Source organism: Rhinoraja longicauda, chromosome 36 (genome assembly GCF_053455715.1).
Source record: "Rhinoraja longicauda isolate Sanriku21f chromosome 36, sRhiLon1.1, whole genome shotgun sequence".
NCBI lineage: Eukaryota > Metazoa > Chordata > Chondrichthyes > Rajiformes > Arhynchobatidae > Rhinoraja > Rhinoraja longicauda.
In genome coordinates, this window is record NC_135988.1 from 19,389,939 (window position 1) to 19,406,373 (window position 16,435).

Consider the following 16,435-nt stretch of genomic DNA (forward strand, 5'->3'; position numbering starts at 1 on the left):
TCTCTATGGTGCAGCGGTAGAAGGTCGTCAGCAGCTGTTGGGGTAGACCAGACTTTTTCAGTGTTCTTAAGTAGAACAGTCTTTGTTGTGCCTTCTTGACCAGCGCAGCAGTGTTATTGGACCATGTTAGGTCCTCCGAAATGTGAGTGCCCAGAAACTTGAAGCTGGCCACTCTCTCCACACTGTCCCCGTTGATAGAGATCGGGGCATATTCCCCGTTATGTGACCTACGGAAGTTGATGATCAGCTCCTTGGTCTTGGTGGTATTTAGGGATAGGTTGTTATCCGAGCACCAGTCCGCCAGGTTCTGCACCTCCGCTCTATAGTTTGTTTCATCCCCGTTGGTGATAAGCCCGATCACCGTTGTGTCGTCTGCAAACTTGACAATGGTGTTGGTGTCGAATGCAGGAACACAGTCGTGTGTGAAGAGGGAGTAGAGCATGGGGCTCAGAACACAGCCCTGTGGTGTGCCGGTACTCAGGGTGATAGTGGAGGACAGGTGCGGGCCCATTCTCACTGCCTGCGGTCGCTCCAGCAGGAAGTCCAGGATCCAGTCACATAATGATGAGCTGAGGCCTAGCTGGTGGAGTTTGGTGATGAGCTTGGAGGGGATGACCGTGTTGAAGGCGGAGCTATAGTCTATGAATAGCATCCTCACGTACGTGCCCTGTCTCTCTAGGTGAGTCAGGACAGTGTGAAGAGCCAGAGAGATGGCATCCTCACTGCACCCATCATCCTCCTCAGTCCCATGCACCCGATAGTTGGAAAAACAGTCTCTGAAAACGTCCTGGAGAAACCTCAGCTAAAAATGCTGAGAACTGAGAACATGAACTGAGGAATTTTATTGAATGCCTAAAAGCCACTCCTTTCTGTTAATGTTTAGCTGATAAGATTGAACTCTGACTTGCAAACAATCCTTACAGCTCCTGGTCAATGAATCTCATTCATTCATCCATCTCCTGGGCCAACTTGGCACAGAGTTAATAGACTCGTTCTGAAACCAGGCGACACATGGGAGTGGAGAGGCGCAGCTACAGAGGTGCCTCTCTCTAATACTGCCCGTGGCCAGCTGAAGCTGTACAACAGGAGCCCCGTGAATTAAAATACCAGGAAAGAAGCAGGTGATAGAAATGTTTTTCGGCCCATCAAGTCTACCCCGCCATTCAATCGTGGCCGATCTATCTCTCCCTCCTAACCCAATTCTCCTGCCTTGTCTCCATAACCCCTGACACCCGTACTAATCAAGAATCTATGTATCTCTGCCTTAAAAATATCCATTGGCTTCGCCTCCACAGCCTGTGGCCATGATTGGTCGGCAGAGGATGAATTTCACCAGTAAACGGATGTGGTAGAGAATGTGATGGGTATCAAATGTTGCTATGAGAGAGACAGCAGATGCTCAAAATGTGTTCCAGGTCAGGAGGCTGATCCCTTTGGACTCGGGGAATAGACTGGCTGTGGGGAGGACACAGAGGGAACTTTCTTTAGCAACGGGAAGAAGCAGTCGGCTGCTGTCAGGATTGCAGTGTCGTCAGATATCAGCAGCAGCTGTTACATGCAGGGCGCTTGTGAAAAGCCTCGATGAGAATCAAAGAATGTCAAGATTGAGGGAAGAGCGGAAATTGCAAAGTCTCTGAGCTCCCTGGCTGCTGGTGAGGAAGAGAGAAACTGACCATGACAGTGGCAGGCATTCTTTTGGAATCCGTTCGGAGGTTCATTATAAATCTTTCTGTGGAAAGGCACAGATTGATCAGGGAGAATCAGCATGGATTTGTTGGAGGGAGGTATTTGGATTAAACGCTCCCATAATGACTAGGCATACCTCCAATTTCTTGATGTATAACGTGCCCAATATTACAGCTACTGTTTAGTTGACTATAAATAGCTTCTCACAATGCCTTTGCCATTTGTTCCTTGGCCCAAACTGATTCTAATTCTACATCATTATCATTGACAAGCTAAGATCGTTTCTCAGCATTGCACTGATGGTTCCTGACAGCACAGAGGGAAGATCATATCCCCGGCAGTTTTCTGTGGAGAAATCCGATGAGCCGGTGGTGGGCGGCACAGTGGCGCAGGAGTAGAGTTGCTGCCTCACAGCTCCAGAGACCTGGCTTTGATCCTGACTACGGGTGCCGTCTGTGCGGAGTTTGTACGTTCTGGAGTATGGTGTGCAGTTCTGGTCGCCAAATTATAGGAAGGATGTCGACAGAATGGAGAGGGTACAGAGGAGATTCACTAGAATGTTGCCTGGGTTTCAGCACTTAGGCTACAGAGAGAGGTTGAATAGGTTGGGTCTTTATTCTTTGGAGCGTAGAAGGTTGAGGGGGGACTTGATAGAGGTTTTTAAAATTTTGAGAGGGACGGACAGAGTTGACGTGGGTAGGCTTTTCCCTTTGAGAGTGGGGAAGATTCCAACAAGGGGACATAGCTTCAGAATTGAGGGACAAAGGTTTAGGGGTAACATGAGGGGGAACTTCTTTACTCAGAGGGTTGTGGCTGTATGGAATGGGCTTCCGGTGGAAGTGGTGGAGGCTGGCTCGATTTTATTATTTAAGAGTAAATTGGATAGGTATATGGATAAGAGGGGATTGGAGGGTTATGGTCTGAGTGCAGGTAGATGAGACTAGGTCAGGGAGAATGGTCGGCGTGGACTGGTAGGGCCGGACAGGCCTGTTTCCATGCTGTAGTTGTTGTTATATGTTCTCCTTGTGACCGCGTGGGTTTTCCCCAGGTGCTCTGTTTTCCTCCCACATCCAAAGATGTACAGGTTTTTGGTGAATTGGTTAATCCAGAATATACGATACGATATGATAAAACTTGATTCATCCCCGGAGGGAAATTGGTCTGCTGACAATCACACCACACAAGGTACACAGAAACCTGAAATTAAAAGTGAAAACAAAATTAAAAAGACAAGCGACTGTTGGCTGGCTGCCGTGTGTACAGTGCCTTCACCGGAACAAATGAATAAACAAACAAACGAACGAACGAACGCCGACTTATCCCCTATGCAGAGGATTCTAAACTAGAGTGTTTCCCCACACTGGGCCCCCCCAAGCCGGGTCCCCATTGTCTTCCCATCCCCCCTCACGCTCACCGACCGTGAGGCCCCACCGACCGCGAGGCCCCACCACCGCTGAGGCCCCACCGACTGCGATGCCCCACCACCGCCGAGGCCCCACCACCGCCGAGGCCCCACCACCGCCGAGGCCCCACCGACCGCGAGGCCCCACCACCGCCGAGGCACCACCACCGCCGAGGCCCCACCGACCGCGAGGCCCCACCACCGCTGAGGCCCCACCACCGCCGAGGCCCCACCGACCGTGAGGCCCCACCGACCGTGAGGCCCCACCGCCGCCGAGACCCCACCGACCGCGAGGCCCCACCGCCGCTGAGGCCCCACCACAGCCGAGGCTCCACCGACCGCGAGGCCCCACCGACCGCGAGGCCCCACCGACCGCGAGGCCCCACCGCCGCTGAGGCCCCACCACAGCCGAGGCTCCACCGCCGCCGAGGCCCCACCGCCGCCGAGGCCCCACCGCCGCCGAGGCCCCACCGACCGCGAGGCCCCACCGCCGCCGAGGCCCCACCGCCGCCGAGGCCCCACCGCCGCCGAGGCCCCACCGCCGCCGAGGCCCCACCGACCGCGAGGCCCCACCGACCGCGAGGCCCCACCACCGCCGAGGCCCCACCGCCGCCGAGGCCCCACCGCCGCCGAGGCCCCAACGCCGCCGAGGGCCCACCACCGCCGAGGCCCCACCGCTGTCGCCGAGGCTCCCACTGTCGCCGAGGCTCCCACTGTCGTCGAGGCTCCCATCACCGTCACCTCAGAGGCTCCTTCGGCCCAGACAGACCTCGCCGCCCGGCTTCACTGCAGTCCCCTGGGAGGCCTGTGGGGGGGAGTCGGGGCGACCGGGGCATGTTTTGTGGTGAGGTTGTTCGGCGGATGGATCGGGCCCACCCAGAGCCCCGGACATGGGCTCCACTTTCTTCGAGGCATACGTTTAAATTAAATAAAAGATCCAATGGGTCTTTATAAAACGCTGGCAAGACACAAATGGAGCATTGCATCTAATTCTGGAAGAATTGTCAGCCTAGTGAGGGTGGAATGAGGATTTATTTGAATGATTGAAGGGGTGAGAGATGCAGCCACAAGGATAGGCCAGAGAAGATGTGATTGTTCCTTGGAGCAAAGAAAACGGAGAAGGTTTAATAGACGTGTCACATCAGAACTGATTGGAATAGAAGGCATAGAGGGGAACTGTTGTCATGAGCAAGAGGCCCACCTCCAGTTTAAATTCCATTTGGAATATTTTGGAGGACCAAGAACCAAGTGTGATAGGGGCAGGGGAGGGAGGGGCTGGCAGATACAGGAGAAGTGGTTCTGTAGAGAGTACGTATGATCTGCCTGTGGAAATAGGCAAATAGGGCTTTCAAAATTGGACAGACACTTAAGGAAATCCAATTTACAGGGCTCTGCGGAAAGAGTAGGGGACATGGCTGAGGGGATTGCAATGTGGAACAGTTCATTGCAAACTTAAACACTGGGTAATGGCTTGTACATGAGCATCATAAATACACACATGAACAGGCAGTGGTTACATCAGTGCCACCACCGACACCGTTGTGAAGCACATACCCATGTGCGTAGATTACACAGCAGGAAGCCACAGGGAAAAGGAAGTCAAATCACAAGAATAAGGCCTAAATTGGTTGAGTGAATTGAGTTGCTATGCTACACTCTCTGGGATGATCCAGTGGCAAAGGAAGTCAGAGCAGAAATGCCTGGAGGGAGTGTTGTGCCACTGCTGACCTGACAGCCAGAGTAGCATTTCTTGGCCAGAACTCTTCTCCCTGCCCGAGTACATCTTCAACAATCACACTTGCCGTTGACCTGCTGCTCCTAATCAGCCTGAAAGTCCAGTAGAAACATGGCCAAATTCTCAATGCCACAGGGAACCAGCAGGGAATGGGTTTGTTCAATACGGAGCTAACATGGACTTGATGGGCCAAATAGCATCTCTTATTGCTTTGAGAAAATAGGCTTTGTCTCGCAGGTGTACTGAAATTGCCAGAGATGGTGGCCTATGTGCTGAACCAACGTGTGTGGATTGTAGCATTAAACAGCACAGGTGCTGGGTTTCTTCCTCTGTTGCCTGACCTGCTTTCCATGCGCTTTAGTGCACACGAGTATCAGTTTCACAAAGTATCAAGTGTGCATTGACGTCATCCCTGCTTCAGGTGCTTGCAGGTAATGCATGTGCTTCATTTTGCCAAGGGAGTGCACGCTAGATTTTACACACAGCTCAGTTCCAGAGCACTTAAAAAATGCTACGTCGTTCAATTGTGAATCGACGGACTGCTCAGAAACGAGGTTACAGAATTCAAGCACTCTGACCCACATCTCATACAAGATTCATTCATGTCGATTTGATTTTACAACAAGTGAAACAGGATCAGCTTAATCAGGCAAAGGGGTGACATTTTTGCATTGGCAGGGCTTTTTGATTTCTTCTCTTTGCTGTCGATCCATTGATTCAACGGTGATCTCGAGAGTTATGAAACATTGATCCTGAAACCACTACGTTGCTGTCGAGATGCAGAGGTCCCCTGGCATGTAAGATGCCCGCAGTCTGGGAACAACTCCCTGTTCTCTCTTTACAGCTTCAAAGACAAAGTGCCCTCTGCCTATTGGTGTCTTGCTCCTCCCAGGTTGCTCATTGTTTCCTTTTCACTGGGTCTCTGCAGACCATCGCATGATCTCCAACCATGGGGGAGGTGGGATCAGAGAGCAGTTGACGGTGATCAGGCATCTTCACGCAGGCAAGCGAGTCTGTCAGGATCATAGTCATCCCCCTGGTCGCGAGTCAACCTACTGCTGTTGGTGCAGCCTCCACCACTTCCACCCATCTCTATCTCCCTCACCTGACTCACCTCCTCTCCTGAATCCACCTATCCCTTGTCAGTTCTTGCCCAACCTCTTCCCCTCACTCCTCTCTCTACTAGTCATCTCTCCTTTACTCAATCTGAAGGGTCCTGACTCAAAATCTTGTCTATCCATTTTCTTCCACAGATGCTACCTGGCCCACGGTGTTCCTCCAGCACTTTGTGTTATGTTCAGGATTCAGTCTCTTGTGTCCCTCTGGATACGCTGTAGGTTTCTAGCAATGTTAGAAACAATATTATCACACGAATCTCCCCAACCAATACCCCACGCAATGCTGACTATTTGCGTAATGTCAAATCCCTGCGGTGATCTCCTTGTCATTCTCAGAACAGTGGCCTGGGCTTTGCACTGTTCTGCCCCAAAACTGGCTGAATTATTTTCATACTTTTCAAAAGCAGCCGAGGCGATGAAGTATTGACTCTGTGACCATTTGTTCACTTTCTCCTTCAAATTGCTGAACTGCATGACTGGGTTTGGTGCTGGGAATGAGTTGAAGGTGTACTTGGCAGCAGAAGTGCAATAAATCAGTAAGGAATTCAGAAGGTTGAATTCCTGTTAAAGTATCAGACACAGGTCTGCACTTACCTATCTCCGCATTATTGTTCAGATAAGGATACACCTTTGTTGGGCGGAATCCAGAGGGTTAGGAGGGAGGCAGAATTAATGAATGATTTTTGACGATTTAAGGGATAGAAGGCTACAACAAGGTGCATAGTTACTTATTGGAAGAAGATATGAGCCACTCTGAGCAGTCATCGCGGTCTGGGGTAAATGAATTCCTGCACCATCCCGCGCTCACTCACACTACCTGCCTGCGTTACTTGCTGCTCATGTTTAATAAAAGTAATTATTTCTTTTGGCAATTGGTTTATATTTGTGCAAAGGATAGGCAGGCGATTGGGCAGCTCTGGGACATAGGTAAGTGTCCATGTCTTATCAACGTGAAGCTTCTCTTCATGTTACTCGACAGTTTAGACCATGTCGTTATGACCAATGCATATCCCTTAATTATCCTGCCATTTCACACTGCTGTTTTGTGACCCTACCATGCACAGACATTATGGGCTCAAGGATCTGTTCCTGTGCTGCATTATGTTGTGGTGCTCCCCAAAGGCTGGAGCTAAATTGCTGCTTCTTTCAATGTTTATATAAAGACCTGGACCTGCACTACTCCAAAGTTTGCAGACAATGCCAAGTATGGTAAACAGTGCAGAAGATGGTGAATGAGGTCACAGTAAAGGGTGCAGCTGGTAGTATGACAGACATGTTACTCCTGCCAAGATGCTCTTGGCTTCACTACAGGAAGAGCTGGGAATGACCAGGATATCGAGGGGCTGAATAACCACAGATGTTCGGCATTCCAGGTTAAAAGCCCATCCATCCACCAGTTTTGCAGGCACCTAAACACAGAGGTCCAACAGAAGACCTAGGAACTAAGCAAGGAGCACAGGAGGCTCAGAAACGCACTGTGAGCCATGATTTTTTTGGTTTAGTTTAGAGGTACAACGCGGAAACATAGCCTTCAGCACACCAAGCCCACACCGACCAACAATCACCCGTACACGACACTATCCTACCCAGTGCTTGAACTTGGCTAAGATATCTAGCTGTCTCTTGCGCAAGGATTCTTCCACCCCCAAGAATCTTGTGATCTTGTGATCTGGTTCTTGTGATCCCTGGCATCTGGCATCAATGGCACCCATCACATTAAAGAGCTCTCACAGGCAGCAAACGAGGAAACAAAAAGCACAGCTTGCAACTAACAATTTTGCAGGCTGATCTATTTTACCAGCCTATTCAGGGCGGCACAGTGGCACAGTGCTGCTTTGCAGGCCAGAGACCCAGGTTCAATCCTGACTACGGGTGCTTGTGGGTTGTGTGGGGGATGATAAGTGGGGTTGAGGGGGTGTGGATGGAGTGGGTGAGTGCGGCTCTTAAAAAAGCCTGAAGCCAATTTAAATTAATGCAGCACAGGTTTGGGGGAGTTAAGGGGGATTGAGGAGGGAAAGGAGTGCGTGAGCGGGGCACTGAAAAAAATCCTAAACACAATTTGTTCAAGATGGCCACGCCGTTGTGTTTGGCTGCCTGCTACTGTATGTTTCTTTCTTTTTCTTAATCAGATGTGCAGCACTTTGGTCAACGTGGGTTGTTTTTAAATGTGCTATACAAATAAAATGGACTTGACTTGACTTGACTAGGGACACCGTGCAGAAGCCAATTAACTTACAAACCTGCACGTCTTTGGGATTTGGGAGCAGGGTTCGTACACTTGGAACAGCAAAAAATTCAAGGACTTTTCAAGGTCCAAAAATCCCATTTTCAAGGACCAAAATCCAGCAAACAATGATGGGTTTTTCCAGTTTTTCTCCGTATAGGTAAGAAAATACTGTTTTCAAAACTGTTAATTTGGTGATTATACGGTTAATTAGTAAAAACTACGATGATTTCGTAAGTTTTTTTGCTTTATGCGGCGAGTTCCCCTCAACTCTCCCCGACTCTTTAACTTGACCCGGAGCCGTGGAACCGTGACTGCAGTGGCGGGGACTGGAGGCACAAGCTGCCGGCGAAGGTTCACCGGAGAGCGGATCGCCACCGACCCAGAGCCGGGACAAGAGAGAGAGAGAGAGAGGGGGAGATAGTCGGGGTAGAGGGAGCAGCGGGTGAGAGCGGGAGCACGGGGAGGGTGTCGGTGTCAGAGGGTCCGGTGAAAGGGCGCCGCCACTTGCAGGGGCTGCTCTCTCCCCCCCCTCTCCCTCCCCCCCCCCTCTCCCTCCCCCCCTCCCTCCCCCCCCCCTCTCCCTCCCCCCCACCTCTCCCTCCCCCCCACCTCTCCCTCCCCCCCCCTCTCCCTCCCCCCCTCTCCCTTTGGAATTCTCCTTTCCCATTGCATCTCTCCTGGATCTCGGGGAGAAGAGGAAGATGCTGGCAAACCATTCTGTAATCATCGTCCCCCCCTCTCCCAACAGCCCAGAATGAATGGTGTCTGGACCGGGTACAATCTCGACCACTAGTGCTGTGTGGTGTTTGTATGTTCTCCCTGTGACTGCTTTGGTTTCCCCAGCTGCTCCGCTTTCCTCCCACATCCCAAAGATGTGTGGATTGGTAAGTTAATTGGCCGTTGTACAGAACACTGAGTGTGTAAAGAAGTGGTAGAATCGGCCAATCAAAAGGTATGTAGGTAGAATAAAAAGTGGAATTAATGTAGGATTACTGTGGCTGAGTGGTTGCTGGTCGGCATGCATTCAGTGGGCTGAAGGGCCTGTTTCTATGCTCTATGACTATAATTCTATTATCATTTATACCTTCCCGACTGCTGAGATTTTAGCAGCTTCCTGTTCCTCGCTAGCAGTCTATGCAAAGTACTAATTAAATATTTCACTCCTGTCTCCACCCAATTGCTGGCACCCATGTTGCAGTTGAACTCTGAGTCGCGTGAATTTTATCCATGACCCCTCAAGGACATCCTCCCTTTCCAATGAAAAGCGTTCACCTTCATCAATGCTGCTGCAGCATCCTCTTTCCTCCCCGACCATTCGTGAACACTTTGTATCTTGTGATATCTGGTACCCAATCCTTTACTGATTCGAGCTACGTCACAGCACGGTGCTCCCATTTGTCTCTTTGTGCCTCCAGCTCTGAGCATTGTGTGTTAACATACTGCACTGCCAGAGTCTGACATATTCCCTTTTAATGTGAATAAACCAGACATCCTCTGTAAATATCGGCCACAGACAGTCCGTGACAGTCCAGTTCAGAGATTACACACCAGACATTGAATGTTATACTCCGGGTGTACTTTGAATATAGTACTCCTGCTTTTGCATTGCCACAATGCTAAACCACATTCACAAATCAGTCTGCAATCTGTACTTAAACTAATCACCCATTGATGCTATGAGATCTCTGCTACCGACTGGGTGAGCTGGTACTTTATGTCAAGCGAACAACTGATGTTAACTGATACATAGAAACATAGAAAATAGGTGCAGGAGTAGGCCATTCGGCCCTTCGAGCCTGCACCGCCATTCAATATGATCATGGCTGATCATCCAACTCAGTATCCTGTACCTGCCTTCTCTCCATACCCCCTGATCCCTTTAGCCACAAGGGCCACATCTAACTCCCTCTTAATTATAGCCAATGAACTGGCCTCAACTACCCTCTGTGGCAGAGAATTCCACAGATTCACCACTCTCTGTGTGAAAAAAAACTCTCTCATCTCGGTCCTAAAAGACTTCCCCCTTATCCTTAAACTGTGACCCCTTGTTCTGGACTTCCCCAACATCGGGAACAATCTTCCTGCATCTAGCCTGTCCAACCCCTTAAGAATTTTGTAAGTTTCTATAAGATCCCCCCTCAATCTTCTAAATTCCAGCGAGTACAAGCCTAGTCTATCCAGTCTTTCTTCATATGAAAGTCCTGCCATCCCAGGAATCAATCTGGTGAACCTTCTCTGTACTCTCTCTATGGCAAGAATGTCTTTCCTCAGATTAGGAGACCAAAACTGTACGCAATACTCCAGGTGTGGTCTCACCAATGCCCTGTACAACTGCAGCAGAACCTCCCTGCTCCTATACTCAAATCCCCTCGCTATGAATGCCAACATACCATTCGCTTTCTTCACTGCCTGCTGCACCTGCATGCCTACTTTCAATGACTGGTGTACCACGACACCCAGGTCTCGTTGCATCTCCCCTTCTCCTAATCGGCCACCATTCAGATAATAGTCTGCTTTCCTGTTCTTGCCACCAAAGTGGATAACCTCACATTTATCCACATTATACTGCATCTGCCATGCATTTGCCCACTCACCTAACCTATCCAAGTCACGTTGCAGCCTCCTAGCATCCTCCTCACAGCTAACACTGCCCCCCAGCTTCGTGTCATCTGCAAACTTAGAGATGTTGCATTCAATTCCCTCGTCCAAATCATTAATATATATTGTAAATAGCTGGGGTCCCAGCACTGAGCCTTGCGGTACCCCACTTGTCACTACCTGCCATTCTGAAAAGGACCCGTTTATTCCTACTCTTTGCTTCCTGTCTGCCAGCCAGTTCTCTATCCACATCAATACTGAACCCACAATACCGTCTGCTTTAAGTTTGCATACTAATCTCTTATGTGGGACCTTGTCGAAAGCCTTCTGGAAGTCCAGATATAACACATCCACTGGTTCTCCCTTATCCACTCTACTAGTTACATCCTCGAAAAATTCTATAAGATTCGTCGGACATGATTTACCTTTCATAAATCCATGCTGACTTTGTCCAATGATTTCACCACTTTCCAAATGTGCTGCTATCCCATCTTTAATAACTGACTCTTGCATTTTCCCCACTACCGATGTTAGACTAACTGGTCTGTAATTCCCCGTTTTCTCTCTCCCTCCCTTTTTGAAAAGTGGGGTTACATTAGCTACCCTCCAATCCTCAGGAACTACTCCAGAATCTAAAGAGTTTTGAAAAATTATCACTAATGCATCCACTATTTCTGGGGCTACCTCCTTAAGCACTCTGGGATGCAGCCTATCTGGCCCTGGGGATTTATCGGCCTTTAATTCATTCAATTTACCTAACACCACTTCCCGACAAACCTGGATTTCACTCAGTTCCTCCATCTCATTTGACCCCCGGTCCCCTGCTATTTCCGGCAGATTATTTATGTCTTCCTTAGTGAAGACAGAACCAAAGTAGTTATTCAATTGGTCTGCCGTGTCCTTGTTCCCCATGATCAATTCACCTGTTTCTGACTGCAAGGGACCTACATTTGTTTTAACTAATCTTTTTCTCTTCACATATCTATAAAAGCTTTTGCAGTCAGTTTTTATGTTCCCTGCCAGTTTTCTTTCATAATCTATTTTTCCTTTCCTAATTAAGCCCTTTGTCCTCCTCTGCTGGACTCTGAATTTCTCCCAGTCTATCCCTAATTTCCCTTGTTAGCCACGGATGCACTACCTTCCCTGATTTATTCTTTTGCCAAACTGGGATGAACAATTGTTGTAGTTCATCCATGCGGGCTTTAAATGCCTTCCATTGCATATTCACCGTCAACCCTTTAAGAATCAATTGCCAGTCTATCTTGGCCAATTCACGTCTCATACCCTCAAAGTTACTCTCGTACCCTCAAAGTTACTGGGCAGATACTGGGCAAAGAAAGTCCACTTAATTGACAATAGACAATAGGTGTAGGAGTAGGCTATTCAACCCTTCGAGCCAGCACTGCCATTCAATGTGATCATGGCTGATCATTCACAATCATTACCCATTCCTGCCTTTTCCCCATACCCTCTGACTCCGCTATCTTTAAGAGCTCTATCTAGCTAGCTAAGGAGAAACTGAGGATAGGTTTCCTGAAAGGTTTAGGTTGGGATAGGATATTTATCTCCTGTGAAGGTACAGAGGTTTTTAACACGGCAGAGGAACTTGGGGGTTCACAAGGGTGAGGAGATGAAAGAGAGGTTCCCATGAACAGGTCAATGGTCAGGATAGTTGCTCTGTGATTTTGTTTGTTGAAACTGGGAACATTGTGAGGGTTAGACGGATTGCCATGGGAGCGTGGTGGATAGGACATGGTGCGAAGGAAGATTTATATCAGGCCAAAGAGAAGTACTTACTCCACACCAATGACAAACTCATTGTCAACACCATCTTCGAGTTATTTTCCAGGTGGCTGACAGTATTCCCTTAGGAACAGCAAGCATTGGCATTTAAATGCTCATTTCCTTTTGGTGTTCACTGACATGTCCTGGCTCTCTATCTGGCCACCAATGGCTACAAGTCAAACCTCCCTTTCTTGCCAGTAGTTGCCTGTGTGACCTTGTCATCCCCATCCTCGTAATCTCTGCTTCTACAATCCTCCAAGAACTCGTTCTTCCTCCATTATTGGCCATGGTCCATTTCCTTCCCCCTATTATTAGAAGCTGTGCCTTCAGCTTTACCAACCTGAAGCTTTGGAACTCCCTCCCCAACTTTACACAACATTGAAAGGTGTTGAACTATTTTGCTAAGTTAAAGGAACTGCAGGCACATTGCTGTGATTGGTGGAGGCCAGAGGATGACTTAATTGACCAATCATAAAGCACAGCAGCCAAGTGCAGCAGGACAGGTGACAAAGTTGTGACCAGCCCTTTGGCCCTTTGGCCCTCTGGCCCTCCTCCTCCCCCCTACCCCCAGTTGAAAAGTGAGACCAGAGGAAACCAATCTCAGCAAATGTATAAAGGTTGGGGGACTGTGTGATAATTCAAAACTCTGAGGAATTTTGAGGCTGAGAATACAAATGAGTCATTATTGAGGTTTCACATTAAATCATTGGCTAATTTAAAATAGAGAATGGTGAGATTAGTAAAGCAAGCACTCAGAGAGGATCTGTGCAACTAATGATGCAATTAATGATGTGTGACTTTTGTGCTCAAAGCAAACAGGTGTCAGGAGTGGAGAATAGAGCCTTCCATTTTAGCAGGTGCTGCCTCCCAAAGTAAAGCGTATCCAATACTGGCCCATTGAACATTTCTAGGTGCAGCCCATGTTACACAGAGGGTGAAGCTGCCCTATCAAACACTCCCAGGGCAGTTGTAGAGCAGGTTAGAGGGAGAATAAAGCTGTGTTTACACTATCCTGGCAAACACTCCCAGGGCAGTTATGGTTTAGTTAAGATAAAATGTAAAGCTATATTTACACTGTATTATCACATGATCTCAAACCATGTACAAAATATAAAATGCGAGAGGAACTCAGCGGGTTAGGCAGCATCTGCAGAGGTAAATGGACAGATGACTCTTTGGGTTGGAACCCTTCATCTGGACTGAAAGAGAAGTGGGGAGATAGTCAGGTATCACAAAATGCTGGAGTAACTCAGCAGGTCAGGCAGCATCTAGGCGAGGGGGAATGGGTGACGTTTCGGGTCAAGACCCTTCTTCAGACTGACAGGGAGATAGTCAGATAGTCAAAGGGATGTACAGTATAAGCTCAAGCTCTTCCCTCCCCATGATCGACGTGTGCAAGTGAGATGCTGTCTCACGAAGGCAGCGTCTATCTATCATCATGCAGGAGGTGCAGAAGCCTGAAGCCTCGCATCACCAGGTTCTAGAACAATTACCTTCCCACAACTATCATATTCTTGAACCGACCTGCACACTGCAATGCTGCCCTGGCAATGGAACACAACAGGCCACTTCTTGCACTCCTGTGAACTTGTTTTCTTTTGTTTTATACAGCCTTTTCCTTTGTCAGTCTTGTAGAATTAATGTGTTATTTATATATCTAATTTGTGTCTTTGTGTGTTGTCTGAGCCTGTGTGCCTGTGATACTGCTGCATTGTGCCTGTACCTTACTGTACCTGTGCACATGACAATAAATTTGGCTTGACTTGGCAGCAGTGTGGAAATGCTGGGGCAAGATGGTGCTCCAGTATTTCTATTGTGGTCCAAGCCAAGTCAAATGCATTGCCTTATTTACAAGTACAGAAAATACAATATACAATTCAATATATCTTTATTGTCATTGTACAGGGGTAGAGAAGAAATCTAAGTAGAGAAGGGAAAGAGCCCAGTAATTTGTGGCAGCCTCCAGAAAGGTCAGGCTATCTCTAGTGTTTTCGAGCAGCAGTGTTAGTCATGTGGATGGCACTTTAAAGCGTGCAGCTGCATTGAATGGAACTGTATGTAAGATGCTTCCCTGTGAGAGGCTGGGAAAGTGCCTAAACCAAAAATAAACACAGCAGATTACTCCTGGCAACGCTCCAGAGATGTGTTACATGCTGACTGCTGTCAGTCTGTGTGTGTCCTGTGTTTCACATATTTGTTCTAAGGGCAGAAAGAAAATGAAAAGCTGAATGAAATGCTGACTTTTGTGGTCTTTCCCTCTGCAGACAAACTGCTCTCCTTGGAGGAGAGAGTCATGTGACACACCTAATCCGGTCAGCCAGCCTGTGCTTGGAACTCGGAAGTGAAATCTGAAGATGTTTCGGAGTTATGATCTTAATGGTCGGCTTGGTTAGTAAACAATTATTCTTTGTTCTCCGCCGCGTACACATGAATGTGTTCGCATCACACACAGCCTTCACTTACAATGGACTGCATACAACAAAACTATACAAAGCCCTTGTTAAACCTGGAGCGGGTCTGGCAGCATCTCTGGAGAACATGGATAGGTGACGTTTTGGGTCAGGACCCTTCTTCAGACTAACTACGGGGAAGATGGGAAAGAAAGCTGAAAGGAAGGGCAGGACAGAACATGACTGGAAATAGGTGAACACAGGCCGCGCGGGGCGGGGGGGGGGGGGGGGGGGGGGGGGGGGGGTTGATAGGCAGATTGTTGGACAAAGGCCAGAGATGAAAAGACAGGTGTGAGCCCAAAAGGATTATGAGTTGTGAATTGTAAAGCTCAAGGATAGAAAAGTAGCAAATTGTGAAGCTGGTGGATGGGATGCAGGGGGAGGGGAGAAACCAGCGTAAGGTTAGCTAGAGTTCAGGGGAAGGGATGGGGGAAGCAGGGGGGGGGGGGTGTCATGGGGTGAAAGGGGAGGGGGAAGGGGGCTGTTTGTGAGTTCGAACTTAAAATCGGAGAATTCAATATTCCTAGCGTTGGGTTGTACTGAGTTGGGTTGGAACTCCCCTTCCATTCCCACACTGACTTTTCTGTCCTGGGCCTCTTCCATTGCCAGTGAGGCCACACGCGTATTTTTCTCCAAGTTAAATCTGGAGCACTCTGAACAGTTCTGACATACAGCTGTAGAAAGAGTTGTGTAGGAAGGATCTGCAGGTGCTGGTTTACACTGAAGATAGACACAAAATGCTGGAATAACTCAGCCGGTCAGGCTGCATCTCCGAAGGTACAGCCTGACCCGCTGAGTAACCCCAGCGTTTTGTGTCTATGAGGAAAGATATATTGGCCTTGGGGTCAGAAAGATAATCTGCACTTCAGAAATAAAGTATAAGACGTTATCTGGAAGAGGGGACAGAATGTAAGGTATCCAAGTTTTCAGATGACAGGAAGGTAGGTAGAAGTACTTGCTCAATGAGGATGTAATGAGTGTATGAGTAGTTTCAGCAATCGAGCAAAACCTTGGCAAATGCAGCATAATGTGGGAAAGTGAGGTCATGCACTTCGGAATCAAAAGATAGATTATTATCTAAATGGAGAGCAAATACGAGTGAGTTCAGAGGGGTCTAGGTGTTCAAGTGCATGAATCACAAAAGCTAGCTGGCAGTTGCTGCAAGTAATTAAGAAGGCAAATGTTATATTGGTCTTTACCTAAAAAAAATAGGGAGATTTTTTTTCTGTTGTACAGGATGTTGGCAAGGTCACACCAAGCATATTGTACATGGATTTAGTCCCCTGACCTGAGACAGCATGCTGTAGGATTGGAAGCTGTGCAAATGAGATTCACCTGGCTATTCCTGGGAAGAAAATGAGGGCTGGTCATATTGAAACATGTAATATCTTAAGCGGTGTGACAGGATAGATGTTGAAATGCTTCTGCTAGTGG

The 16,435-nt window shown here is 48.4% G+C and overlaps 1 long non-coding RNA gene across 1 annotated transcript in view; it reads left to right on the plus strand.

The window, feature by feature from the left end:
• Positions 1-16,435, plus strand: part of LOC144610341 (uncharacterized) — a 123,136-nt gene that overhangs the window by 96,136 nt on the left and 10,565 nt on the right. Inside the window, exon 2 of the long non-coding RNA XR_013549407.1 lies at positions 14,816-14,939. This is a non-coding gene — a long non-coding RNA (uncharacterized LOC144610341). The remainder of the gene's footprint in view (positions 1-14,815; positions 14,940-16,435) is intronic.